The sequence below is a fragment of the Schistocerca nitens genome, chromosome 5, assembly GCF_023898315.1.
Source record: "Schistocerca nitens isolate TAMUIC-IGC-003100 chromosome 5, iqSchNite1.1, whole genome shotgun sequence".
NCBI lineage: Eukaryota > Metazoa > Arthropoda > Insecta > Orthoptera > Acrididae > Schistocerca > Schistocerca nitens.
In genome coordinates, this window is record NC_064618.1 from 196,311,817 (window position 1) to 196,326,222 (window position 14,406).

Sequence of the window (14,406 nt, forward strand, 5' to 3'; positions counted from 1 at the left end):
ATGGTCTTCTAGATCGTTTATATAAGATCAGGAATAACAGAGGGCCTGTAACAGTTCCTTTGGGGGTCGCCACATATACTTCTGTTTTACTCTATGACTTTCCACTACTTATTACGATCTTTGACATTTCTGATAGGAAATAGTGAATCCATTCACACAACTGAGACGATACACCATAGGCATGCAGTTTAATTAGAAGTTTCGTGTGAGTAACGGTGTCAAAAGCCTCGTGGAAATCTAAAACGATGAAATCAGAGAGAAATGGAGAGGTAATTCAAAAGAACGATATTTTCTGAATCGATGTTGGGTATTTGTCAATAAATCGTTTTCTTCGATGTGATTCACAATGTTCGAACACAGTATAAGATCCAAAATCCTACTGCAAATCGACGTAAATAATATAAATTATAATTCAATGGATTACTCCCATTTCCTTCCTACGGTACTGGTGTGACATCCGCAATTTTCCAGTCTCTGGGCACCGATCTTTCTACGAAAAAGCGGTTGTATGTGATTGCTAAGTATGGAGCTATTGAATCAGCATACTCTGAGAGGAAGCTGAGAGGTGTGCAGTCGGTACTGGAAGTGTTGACTTTCCTACGTGTTTTAAGCTGCTTCGTTACACGGAAGATGTCTACTTCTAAGTTACTCATGTTTGTAGTTGTTCTTGATTCAAATTCTGAAATATTTACTTGGTCTTCTTTCGTGAAGAAATTTCGGAAAACTGTGTTCAGTAACTATGCTTTAGTGGCACTGTCATGTATAATATCACCACTTATATATACGAAGACAGTAACTTGTTCTCGAAAGAACAGTTACTGTCGATGACCGCGCAGATTTTCCCTGGAATAAATGATGACTAACTGACAACCTCAGATGCCGACAGGTGTTGTTGTTATACCTCGATGTGGACAGCTGAAAATGTGTGCCCCGACCGGGACTCGAACCCGGGACCTCCGGCTTACATGGCAGACGCTCTATCCATCTGAGCCAGCGAGGACGCAGATGAATAGCGCGACTGCAGCGTTTTATCCCTTGCACGCTTCCCGTAAGACTCACATTCCCAACTGTCCACAATTCTACATATGTATTGCACCTTATAGACATTTGCCCACTCACTCATTACTCGCGCGCGCTTTGGCGATTCCCGTAAGAGTTTGGCCAACCTGTGCGCAGTGAAGGTAGTCGTTGCGTCCTGCTACTAGTCTACTTTGAATACGTCCAGATGCACCTTGGTTAGGTTTTTTCTGCCAGATTTCGAGACAGAGTTTTATTGTGGAAACTATTAAAAATATCGCACTGGAGCTCGTACTTAATTTTGAGCTTCCGTAAAACTTCAGCACTCTTGGAAATTTTGGTTCTTTCCGTTACATCTGCAATAGGGTTCTGACCTGCTTTGTGTACCATGGGGTATCACTACCATTTCGTATTAATTTGGTATATATCTCTCAACTGCCACCGATACTATTTCTTTGTATTTAAACCACATCTGGCTTAAGCTTACATAGTAAGACTGGAGGGTGTGGAGACTATCTCTTAGGAAGGTATCAAGCGAATTTGTATCTGCTCTTTTAAATAGATGTATTTCGCGTTTATTTTTGGTGAGTTTGGATGTCACGGTATTTACTCTAACTACAGCAACAGTTTGGTCACTAATCCCTTTGCCTGTCATGATGCTCCCTATTTCAAAAAATGGTTCAAATGACTCTGAGCACTATGGGACTCAACATCTGAGGTCATCAGTCCCCTAGATCGTAGAACTACTTAAATCTAACTAACCTAAGGACATCACACACATCCATGCCCGAGGCAGGATTCGAACCTGCGACCGTAGCGGTCACGCGGTTCCACACTGAAGAGCTTAGAACCGCACGGCCACACCGGCCGGCGCTCCCTATTTGGTCAGGATTATTTGTTTCTAAAAGTTCAAGTATTTTTTCGCAACTACTTACAGTTCCAATTGGCTCCTGAATTAGTTGTTCAAAATAAGTACCCGATTAGACACTGAATACGATTTCGGACGACTATTTATGACTGTTGTCAGCTTTAAACATGTATTTTTTCCAACATATCGAGGCTAGATTGAAGACACCACCAACTACAATTGTATGATCGAGCTACCTATCTCAAATTACCCTTAAGTTTTCTTTGAACTGTTGAGCAATAGTATGACCTGAATCGGGGGGTTCGTCAAAAAGAACCAGTTATTAATTTATTCCGGTTATCAAGTATAGCCTATAAACTCATTAACTCACACGAATTACCCACTTCAATAGTACTGCAAGCTAAACCGCTTCCGACAGCAATAAACAGTTCAGCACCGACGGTTTTTAATCCAGCCGTTTTGAACACGGTTAGGTCCTTTGTAAAAATTTCGGCTGAACTTATTTTCGTCTTTAGCCAGCTTTCCATACCTATAACCGCTCCTAAAAGGAAAAGAAGTTAGAAAGCAAAATATCAAGTCGGATTCTAAGGCAAATGTGGGTTTCTCTGCAAGATGGCACACTGAGTGGGACCGGAGGGGGGATTGTGTGCCATGTGTGGCAATATTGCCTAGGATGGTATTAGCAGACATACGTCGGCTATGCTGTCTAGTGGTTTACGCTCGTCCTTCTCTGGTGACAGAAGTGTTTAGCTGACGATGGGCAGAACAGGGAGGAGACCATTTGGTCAATGGTCTGAGAAAGACAGGAAAGACAGTTGTTCGACCCCTCGGGAAGAGATGGTCCGCATGCCATCAAAGTCGTTCGTTTATGTGCTGGAGGCACACTCTGAGCGATTGTGGGTCAGTAATTGTGTAGAGTCTGGATGTGGTTCAGCCTGAACTTCTGGTAGTGACTGTAGTGTATCTACTCAAGTTTAAAGTATGAAGTAATTCCATGTATGCTTCTGACTGAAACAGGTGCTGTATCTCGGTGCAGACGTATCACCATTTTTAAGTTAGCATTTAGAGACTGCGCTGTCAGAGTGACTTAAACTATGTTTACGCATATGGCTATGTAACACGTAGTCTGCGACGTTGTATGACTACCTTTACCCTCTACGAATCAGATGCAAATTTCGATGTTGCACTACAGCTGTTCAATAACAATTCTATGACTGTAGCTATATGCTACAGCACAACGTTGATGGGCAGTCAGCTTTTTAGACCGGACCTAAGCATGCTATATTGTCTGCCTGCACTAAGAATTTCTTGTTTCCTATTATTACTACACACTTGTTTCAGGGTAGCCTCTGGCCGTTCCCTGTATGTGTATTTACCGGTGGACTGAGGTTCCAGTTACGGCGTTACTGTGATTGGAAATATCTGAGCTCCTGCCAACGTAAGTTGGGAAGTGTATCGAACAGGATGATAACTGTTTGTCAAAGAATTACTTTTAAACACTTTATTTTACACTCAGCAGCCCGACATAAATACTACATTGCTGAAGAGCTACACCGTGCTCTACCACATTATTGCTAGTGCTGATAATTTTTAATGAAGTTAATTTGATACATTGCAAAGTTCCCTAACATTTGACCATGCAGACCGCATGAGATATTACTAAAACTCGTTTCAGATATATTTTACACAAATGAAAACATATTTAATTAGCAGACTTCGAAAACATAAAAGCCTCTTCATAATAAAACTTTTTTGAACTAATTTATCCACCCATTTAAAAAAAAACAGTTTTAAGCTATCTTTAAACAAATGAGCTTAATACAAAAGCAGTTACTGTTACTATATTGCAGAATGTTCAATAAGGACTTTTGTTATTATCAGTCTTGTACGAAATGGCAATTTTCATGTACATATTTACTAACCTTTAAGCTTAAGCTATGTAATAAAAAATTATTCTGACTTCTTAATATTTCTTCTCACTTTTCGACCAGTCACGTTTCCAACATTTCTAGTACCGTTTCTCCCTCGTCTTAACGATGACGACGTGTATTACTGAATAAGACTCTAAGTTAGGAGCAAATACTCTGACTACTAGTTTTAATTGTAATTGCACAGCGCACACTAATTCGTTGGCAGATAGTTACTCATGTACGGACACACGTACGTAATACAATTCATTTATGTTCTCAAAACGTAAACATTTCCTACTGCGGTGTCATAACATCGGTACCCTTGCTTTAAATCTTCACAACGGCTCTTGAGTTTACCCAAGACTCCATACCGTTTACGTAAGCAACGCAGTCGCTCACCAGTTTCAGTGTTCATAATTCATGGCGGATGCATTCCACATTGATGTACCGTAATGTAGCCCTTTGGCGCTGCTACCAACGGACAAAGCTCTTATCAGAAGACAGGCAGCAACACTGACCTCTGTGTCTATGCGCAGACAGACGGCTGGTCTCACAGCGGTATGCTCTCTGTGGCCACCGTGGTTGCTTGCAGAGCTTCACTTCTTACTCACCCTCTGTCTATGTCTCACTCTTTCACTGTCGACTACTCTTACTCTGGTCAGAGATTATGTATGCGCACCTCGTAGTTAATGTCTTTGTAAAAGTCAAATGAGGGATCTGTCTTAACATAACGTAACTGATAATGTCACACAGCCCACAAAGTAAGCATCGTTCCTAATTTTATCTTCACTGTAATTATTGTCCTTGATTGGTTAATATTGTTCTTCATTGGTTGGTTGCAGGCAAAGCGAATATTCATGCTCTTAGTTCAATACCCTTCTGACCGTGATATACCAGTTTTTCTCCTACATAATAATACCGAACAAAGGGCTAAAATTTTACTGAACTTTATTTTAGGTGTCCTGTTAGTTCTTGAATTGTGGGGTGATCCCATGTATGAATGTATCTGGGCTATCTCGCCGGTTAGTTCCCTGATCCAAGATACATCTTCGTAAAAAGTTAACAGTCTCCACACAAGCCACCTCAATGTGGCCATGGGTAGTCAGGATGCAGGGGCTGAGTCATCTCGTTAACTCATCTCGCCTCCACTTGTTCAAGAGTGGGAGCGGAAGAATTGTGCAGTGCGGGCGCGTTTGCATGTACACAGTTCCCACCCGTTATTGGCCCCTCAGGCTGCAATAGTTTCTAGAGCTGTTTTTCGCCTGTAGAAGGCAGGTCTTTGGGGGCCAGCATGTGAGGGCTGTGGCGGCCAGAATGTGCTCTAGAAGTCGCCGGCGGCTGAGCGGTGTGTTTTGACAGCGGCTGGAGTATCCGCTGTGACATCGTGGCCGGCACTATCCATGGCCCGCTTGTTAAAGTTGAGTTTTCGGTCACTGCGGGTTCGGTGGGGTTGAGTATCGGCATGGTCTGTTAAGACTGCTAACGGAATATAACGTGTTCCCGGTATCTGAATTTGCAAGAGGCCTGTGTCTACTGTGGTGCCGGGTTGGGTTCCTGTCTGCCAGTTTCTAGAACCAGGTGCAGCGGCAGCTGGTGAATAGTATCTGTTCTTTACTAATCCTTAGTAAACTTGACGATAACACTTGGTCGAGCGGTTCTCAGCTTGCTCTTCTACCTGTCAGATATTATAATGTGCATCTTATTACCGCATGCATGTTTGTGTCGTGCAGTGACTGCCCCAACTAGCCATCCTGGTTACCCATCACGATGTATGAACATCTTCATTCACCAATACTTTAAATGATCTCACTTAAGTTACGTTTCTGTGAATGTGTGTAACTAAACCAGTGGTGCTCGAGCTCTTTGACTAACGTTGGCCGCACCCATAATTAAATTTTGTTGTTTATTTTGAAATCAGGTACTTCATGCGCAACGTTTGCCATTTTCAAGCGTATTTACGGTGTCTATTTGTGTTGTAATTACAGACTGTTGGTGTTTCGTATGTTACACGATAACCTGAGGTATGTGTTGTTTGTGTGTTCAGCTAAAGAGGCCTGGATACGATAAATGCCTTTACTGGGAATGTCTATCCCTCTGGTGGTGATCGCTATCCACACTTAAGGATGGTAGAGAAATTGCTTCGCTCTGCAACTCCCACTTGTATCGTACTTTGGATTTAATGTTTTCAGGCTTTCCGCTTGCTTGGAATCATTGGTCTTCCTTCTAATTATCTGCAAACAGTCACGTGATAGTGTATGGTTGATGTTAATAACCGGTCAGCTACTTTTAATCCATTTTTCAAACTTGTAATGTGGAATACGCCGGTTAATTTTATAGGCTTGTGATCTGATTAGATCTCTCTGCCTAGCATCTATCAGATTTCCTTTTACTTAATGTTGCTCTCTATAAATAATTTTTTAAAATTTCATTCAGTCATTTCGAAACGTTTTGTAATACCTACCAAAAGGTGTGTTGTTGGAAATGAATGTAATTATTTCTGAGAGTAGCTACTCAGATGGTCTCACATCTTCTTCAGTATATTCATAAACTGGATTGTGTATTTCATAAAAATGTTAATAAGTTTGTAGCCCAGTATCCTGCCAAACAACGCCCTTCCACATTGCAAAAACTTCACTACTGTTAGAGCCACCCAAAAGCTGAGTGAACGGCCGCTATCGGGTGGAGAACTGTAGGATTCTCTCTCTCTCACATTCTTTGTTAATTTATGTCATTCTTTTCGTTTGTTTTGTACCCTTTTGTCGTCTTCCTCTGATGTACATCGCCGACGCAAGACGTGAATCGATTTGAGGTCTGTTAAATGAAAAACATTTAATGTAAAATTATTGTACTTTTATGTTCATTTGCTGGTAAAACAAATAGAGCCAAATGCGCTAAAACTATTTATGATTAATTATTGAAAATTCAATTCCTCTTTTAATTATAATTTTGTATTAATTGTTTTATCATAGCTGCAAGAAGCGCAGCCATTGTTAGTTGCGATTATATAGCAACTTCGTCTGTACCTCGAGTTGAAAATAGCATGGGTTTGTGTTAAACTAATTTGCAAAAATTTAATAATTTTTTTTATTGGTGGCATCAATTTAAATGATTTATTGGGAAAAGGAAAATCTTAATTAAAAAAGAAATCCTCTATCTTTTGTTGGCCGCCGTTTTAACTTTTATCACAGCGGCAAATTTAAATTACTTGAAACTGCAAACTTTCAATATTCCAATGTGTAAGAAATAAATGTGCACCGGTGGTAGTGAACTCCATTTATAAAAGAAAGAATTAATCGAAACAGACTGCATTTTCTAAGAACAGTGCTGATGGTATTTATTGTTGAACAAGATTTCATTGCTGATGAATGTGGCCAAAATTAAACTACGCACGAATCACGGAGAAAAATATTTCTGGTAGCATACGTCTGTGTTGTGTGCGGGTGGTATTCTGTGGTTCTTTTTCATGATCAATTTGCTAAGAATAATTAAATCCATCGAAGACAAAAATTATAAAAGCTCTGACGTACGATCTGTAATTTTAGTGATATGAACACAGCTTACAGTCAACATTATTACACTACGTCAGGTGGAATTCTTGTGCAATTTGAACAAAATAATTGTCCGGGAGAAGTTGTAGTTTGAATAATGCATTATACATGTGTATAATATTGTCAGTATCATTTACAAAATCAAATCAATCCAACTGTTAAAAAAAAAAAAAAAAAAAGACGAAGTGAATTCAAACCGCAGAATACCATAGAGTATCGTATCATCCATATTCATTGCACTTGTCGATGTTGATGATACACAAAAACCGCCACACTGCCTCGGGCTAGGATGTGTGTGATGTCCTTAGGTTAATTAGGTTTAAGTAGTTCTAAGTTCTAGGGGACTGATGACCTCAGAAGTTAAGTCCCATAGTACTCAGAGCCATTTGGACCATTTTTTTTTTATTTTTGGACCTTCGCATTACAAGTAAATACCGGATGATGATCACATTTCATCAAATTTGCCAATTATCGAGTACACTGATGTGATGTGTATGATTGTGCATTAATGAGTTTAAACGATTTTCATCAAATCCCAAAGATCTCCCTTATATCAAAAATATCCTCCTTAAAACGAGAAAACCATATTCTTGCCGTGCTCTATCCAATGCCATTATCCGCATACACGGATCAAATGTTTCTGGCTGTCTCCGCTGCTGTCACCCGTCTATTGAACTCAGAATTCTCCACTTGTCACTCCATCTTCTAGCTTCCCTAAGTACACTCACAATGTCCAAGTAACAAAATTATGTAAACTCAAATAGCAACAGTGAACTACAAATAAAAAATTACAATCGATACATAAACCCATAGCTACCGGAATACCAACAGACAAAACAAAAACGCTACGAACTTACGCGCCAACTTAATATATATGTTTCCATAATTGTCTTGCTGTCGCCTGTGATTCGCCTTTCTTCCTTAACATCTCACCTTCTTACTTCAAAATTTACGTAAAAATCATGAAGGACGAAGTACAACATCGTGTACAATGAATTATGAATTGAAATTTGTGTCAGGCGATTATAGTAACAGTAACATGACCCAAAGTTTATTTTATTTTATTCATTCAGTCGTCTATAGTTCCCAAGTTGCAATCATTGTCTGCACCACAACAAGTTATAGCTGACAGTGCTAACTCTGTATGCAGCAAGGTGAGTTTTCCAATGATAAGTTCCATGTGTTTCAGAAATACACTCGATAATATTCTGACACCTTTCCAATGACCGAAGCCAATTGCACTCGACGTATAAAAATGACTACAATTTCATTAAACTGTGAATCATACATGTCCGACTTCGGTGCAATATTGATCATCCATTTACGAAGACATTAATTCTGAATATTTTTGATGTAGTCCTGAAATATACTTTATAAATACCAGAGGAGCACTCTCAGTTGTCAGTTTTCCATATCAGATGCACCATTAGGTGCGTTAATTTTAAGTTAATCGATAATACCACCACACAACAGCTATTCAGGACCGTGAAAACACAATGATTGCAGGTCAGAGTACTTTACTGTTAATTTCGGATCAAACACATTTCTATAAAATACTTCCTCCCTATTCTTCACAATATTTACTTCAACAAAACTAATAATATTATCGCGAGCGTTCCGGATAAAGAGTTTGGCCTTTCTTTCTGGCATTGTCCCATAACAGACTTAGATTCCAACTGGTTAACTGAGAAGGTAGGTCAGAGGCTACTGTTATGTTACTCATAGACTGGCGTAGTAATGGAAATGGAAATGAAGGCCTATGCTTGTTTACAGAGCGTAGGGGAACGATGCGGGAGACCCGCACCGCTTTACTAGGCAAGGTCCTAGTGGAGGTGGTTTGCCATTGCCTTCCTCCGACCGTAATGGGAATGAATGATGATGATGAAGACGACACAACAACACCCAGTCATCTCGAGGCAGGAAAAATTCCTGACCCCCCGCCGGGAATCGAACCCGGGATCCCGTGCTCGGGAAGCGAGAGCGCTACGGCGAGACCATAGCGTAGTAATAGAGGACAGCAAAAGTAAAGCTATAATTTTCGATTCCACATTTCTTCCAGGATTATCGTATAGTTCTACCATCATTGCACCACCGCTCAAAATCAAGAATAAATCGGAATCTTTGGATTTCAAAAGGAACTGGGAAAGTTCAAAACTAATGCCACCAGGTCGAGATGTAATCCCATTTCAGTTTCACATGGTGTTCACCTCCGCATTGGCTCCGAAATGATCTTACATTTATCACGATTTCCTCGCCCAGTGGATAGCCCCAACCAACTGCAGAAATAACAAAGGAAATTATACTCCGTATACCAAACGGGTAAAAGAATGGACCCATAAATTTATACACTATTATCTTCCAAGAAATTTTCTTTTGGAATTCTTGAGCATATTATCATTTCGAATATAATAAATTTCTTTTAGGGAGGAAAGTTCTGTACACCAACACAAATTTAGAAAGCATCACTCGTGCGAAAGTAACCTCGCCCTTTAAGCAACGTGGCACGCGAACGATATCTCGATGCCGACACTTTGCGCTATCACTCCATACCACGCTTGGCTTTGTCCGCAGCACCGTCTGCTGGCAGTCTTGGGCAGCTGGGAGGAGTGGCTGAGTCGTAAGGACGGAGGAATGGACGCCAGTGAGCAGTGGACACTTCTTTCTTCCAGAAAGCGTCCGTTGTTCGTTCTGCACGGGTTGCAAGTGGGGGCAACTAGAACCAGAGTGACTTCCTTGTATGGCCGAGTCGCATGCGTTGTGCCGTTGGTGTCTGGCGTGACCTGTCCGAAAGTTTCCAGGGCAGCTGTTAGTGTGATCCTCTGGTATGGTATTTTCTTGCCCCTAGATTTTCTGTTGGCCGGTTCTATCAGGTGAGAGTGGATGAGAACATTCATGTTCGTTGTGTTATGCTTGTCTGAAGTACAGTCTAGCTTGTATGCTTTGGCTGTGATTGTTATCGTGAATTCTGCCACAAACAGCCGTTTGTTCGTTGGTTCCCTGATGTAAAGTGAACCCAGCGTGTCAAGCACTGGTGGTGGGCTAGCTGCCCAAATTGTGGCTATTGGGTGTCTGTTCCATCGTAATGGCTTGGACTTTATCAGAAGTGTGTTGTAAGGTTTCGCTGGGCAACATGAACTAGGTTCTCAGGTTTTGTCAGTGTCCTTTAGTCAAGCTTGTCTCATTGTCTTTTAACATTGGATTTTAATTGTTTTCTGTTGATTTAAGAGCAGTAATTTCTGGTTGGTGTTTTAAATGTCTGCCTTTCTAAGCTAAATTTTAACTGGCTATGCCTCATTAGTATGTTCTATAGTATGGTCCTCAATTCTAAATTTGGCCTAGGGTGTACTGGCCTCATTCTTGCCGTTAGTTACGAAATTTGCGTTATTTTGCTAACAGCTGTATATATATTTGTTTATTTTGGAGGTGTGTTGATACCAGTTTCTGTGGACTGAATTGTTTGGAGCAGTAGGGCCCTTGCACCTTTCAGTCAGCACTACTGCTATTAGTATCGCCCTAGTTGGTCATATGTTTGTTTGTGGTGAGGCAGCTCTCGCTGACGCTTGCGTACAGCCCACTCTGGAACTTCCCTGTTTCCATCCAGCGCCTAAAGAAAAATAAAGAGAAAAGAGAAGATGAAGTACTTGATACAACGTCCTCTGTATGTCCATTTATGTGCGAATTGTATCTGTTCCATTGCCGTTAATCATGCTCAGTCTTAGTGTGTTATACGTAGATATGTTTCCATTTTGGATTTCTAGTCACTGCCTAGTAATAAGGAGATCCTAGGTTCGAATACCGCTAAGGATTGCATTTTCATTCACAGCTAGTGATTATACAGAAAGTCCCGATGCGCCTGATGTCATTAGTACCTCCCCTTTACCATCCTTTCTAACCTTTTATGGTCAGAATACAGTAGTTTCCCACTGGTGTTTGCGAAAAAGATCCAAGAATATCCATACCAACCATTTCAATAGGTCCACCAGCTTCTGGAAACCTTTGGAGTGTAATAGCTCAATTGAATCAGTTGTGTACATGCTGCACTATTATTCACATATTGTTCCGCATCCTGTCTATGTATAGGTCACCAGTAATGCTCAGATACATGACTTTCTAAAGTTATTTGACAATATGGCCAGATAATCACGATCAAATAGCTGATTTACGGTATCTGCCTACAGTGTGACTGGAATTAAAACATGTGGTCCAAGGTTTATTGCCTTGATAACACATTGTAGTGCGCAGTGAACTGTGGTTGTATTCCCAATAGTTTGCTGTCCTTATCAGCATCTAGCATTCTTTGGAACTCCACAATGGTGCGACCTCCTCTTTGTAATACAGCTACATCCCTGCTAAGGGATTTTTACCAGATTTGTGAATTACTTCGAAATCAAAGTCACTTAATTTGAGTACCCACTACATTAATTTACTTGAGAAGTCGTTTAACCTCTATGAAAATTTCAATTCTGAATGATCCAGTATTGTCCTAAAGACTGAGCTACCGAAGCACGACTCACGCCCGGTACTCACAGCTTTACTTCTGCCAGTACCTCGTCTCCTACCTTCCAAACTTTACAGAAGCTCTCCTGCGAACCTTGCAGAACTAGCACTCCTGAAAGAAAGGATATTGCGGAGACATGGCTTAGCCACAGCCTGGGGGATGTTTCCAGAATGAGATTTTCACTCTGCAGCGGAGTGTGCGCTGATATGAAACTTCCTGGCAGATTAAAACTGTGTGCCCGACCGAGACTCCAACTCGGGACCTTTGCCTTTCGCGGGCAAGTACTCTACCAACTGAGCTACCGAAGCACGACTCACGCCCGGTACTCACAGCTTTACTTCTGCCAGTACCTCGTCTCCTACCTTCCAAACTTTACAGAAGCTCTCCTGCGAACCTTGCAGAACTAGCACTCCTGAAAGAAAGGATATTGCGAAGACATGGCTTAGCCACAGCCTGGGGGATGTTTCCAGAATGAGATTTTCACTCTGCAGCGGAGTGTGCGCTGATATGAAACTTCCTGGCAGATTAAAACTGTGTGCCCGACCGAGACTCCAACTCGGGACCTTTGCCTTTCGCGGGCAAGTGCTCTACCAACTGAGCTACCGAAGCACGACACACGCCCGGTACTCACAGCTTTACTTCTGCCAGTACCTCGTCTCCTACCTTCCAAACTTTACAGAAGCTCTCCTGCGAACCTTGCAGAACTAGCACTCCTGAAAGAAAGGATATTGCGAAGACATGGCTTAGCCACAGCCTGGGGGATGTTTCCAGAATGAGATTTTCACTCTGCAGCGGAGTGTGCGCTGATATGAAACTTCCTGGCAGATTAAAACTGTGTGCCCGACCGAGACTCGAACTCGGGACCTTTGCCTTTCGCGGGCAAGTGCTCTACAAACTGAGCTACCGAAGCACGACTCACGCCCGGTACTCACAGCTTTACTTCTGCCAGTACCTCGTCTCCTACCTTCCAAACTTTACAGAAGCTCTCCTGCGAACCTTGCAGAACTAGCACTCCTGAAAGAAAGGATATTGCGGAGGCATGGCTTAGCCACAGCCTGGGGGATGTTTCCAGAATGAGATTTTCACTCTGCAGCGGAGTGTGCGCTGATATGAAACTTCCTGGCAGATTAAAACTGTGTGCCCGACCGAGACTCGAACTCGGGACCTTTGCCTTTCGCGGGCAACTGCTCTACCAACTGAGCTACCGAAGCACGACTCACGCCCGGTACTCACAGCTTTACTTCTGCCAGTACCTCGTCTCCTACCTTCCAAACTTTACAGAAGCTCTCCTGCGAACCTTGAAGAGCTAGCACTCCTGAAAGAAAGGATATTGCGGAGACATGGCTTAGCCACAGCCTGGGGGATGTTTCCAGAATGAGATTTTCACTCTGCAGCGGAGTGTGCGCTGATATGAAACTTCCTGGCAGATTAAAACTGTGTGCCCGACCGAGACTCGAACTCGGGACCTTTGCCTTTCGCGGGCAAGTGCTCTACAAACTGAGCTACCGAAGCACGACTCACGCCCGGTACTCACAGCTTTACTTCTGCCAGTACCTCGTCTCCTACCTTCCAAACTTTACAGAAGCTCTCCTGCGAACCTTGCAGAACTAGCACTCCTGAAAGAAAGGATATTGCGGAGACATGGCTTAGCCACAGCCTGGGGGATGTTTCCAGAATGAGATTTTCACTCTGCAGCGGAGTGAGCGCTGATATGAAACTTCCTGGCAGATTAAAACTGTGTGCCCGACCGAGACTCGAACTCGGGACCTTTGCCTTTCGCGGGCAAGTGCTCTACAAACTGAGCTACCGAAGCACGACTCACGCCCGGTACTCACAGCTTTACTTCTGCCAGTACCTCGTTTCCTACCTTCCAAACTTTACAGAAGCTCTCCTGCGAACCTTGCAGAACTAGCACTCCTGAAAGAAAGGATATTGCGGAGACATGGCTTAGCCACAGCCTGGGGGATGTTTCCAGAATGAGATTTTCACTCTGCAGCGGAGTGTGCGCTGATATGAAACTTCCTGGCAGATTAAAACTGTGTGCCCGACCGAGACTCGAACTCGGGACCTTTGCCTTTCGCGGGCAACTGCTCTACCAACTGAGCTACCGAAGCACGACTCACGCCCGGTACTCACAGCTTTACTTCTGCCAGTACCTCGTCTCCTACCTTCCAAACTTTACAGAAGCTCTCCTGCGAACCTTGCAGAACTAGCACTCCTGAAAGAAAGGATATTGCGGAGACATGGCTTAGCCACAGCCTGGGGGATGTTTCCAGAATGAGATTTTCACTCTGCAGCGGAGTGTGCGCTGATATGAAACTTCCTGGCAGATTAAAACTGTGTGCCCGACCGAGACTCCAACTCGGGACCTTTGCCTTTCGCGGGCAAGTGCTCTACAAACTGAGCTACCGAAGCACGACTCACGCCCGGTACTCACAGCTTTACTTCTGCCAGTACCTCGTCTCCTACCTTCCAAACTTTACAGAAGCTCTCCTGCGAACCTTGCAGAACTAGCACTCCTGAAAGAAAGGATATTGCGGAGACATGGCTTAGCCACAGCCTGGG

The 14,406-nt window shown here is 42.6% G+C and overlaps 2 non-coding genes across 2 annotated transcripts; both read right to left on the minus strand.

Moving 5' to 3' along the window:
- Window positions 1–12,978: 12,978 nt before the first annotated feature.
- Trnas-cga (transfer RNA serine (anticodon CGA)) lies at window positions 12,979–13,053 on the minus strand. The gene has a single exon. It is a non-coding gene; the product is annotated as a tRNA-Ser (tRNA).
- An 828-nt stretch (window positions 13,054–13,881) lies between these two features.
- Trnas-cga (transfer RNA serine (anticodon CGA)) lies at window positions 13,882–13,956 on the minus strand. The gene has a single exon. It is a non-coding gene; the product is annotated as a tRNA-Ser (tRNA).
- Window positions 13,957–14,406: the final 450 nt, after the last annotated feature.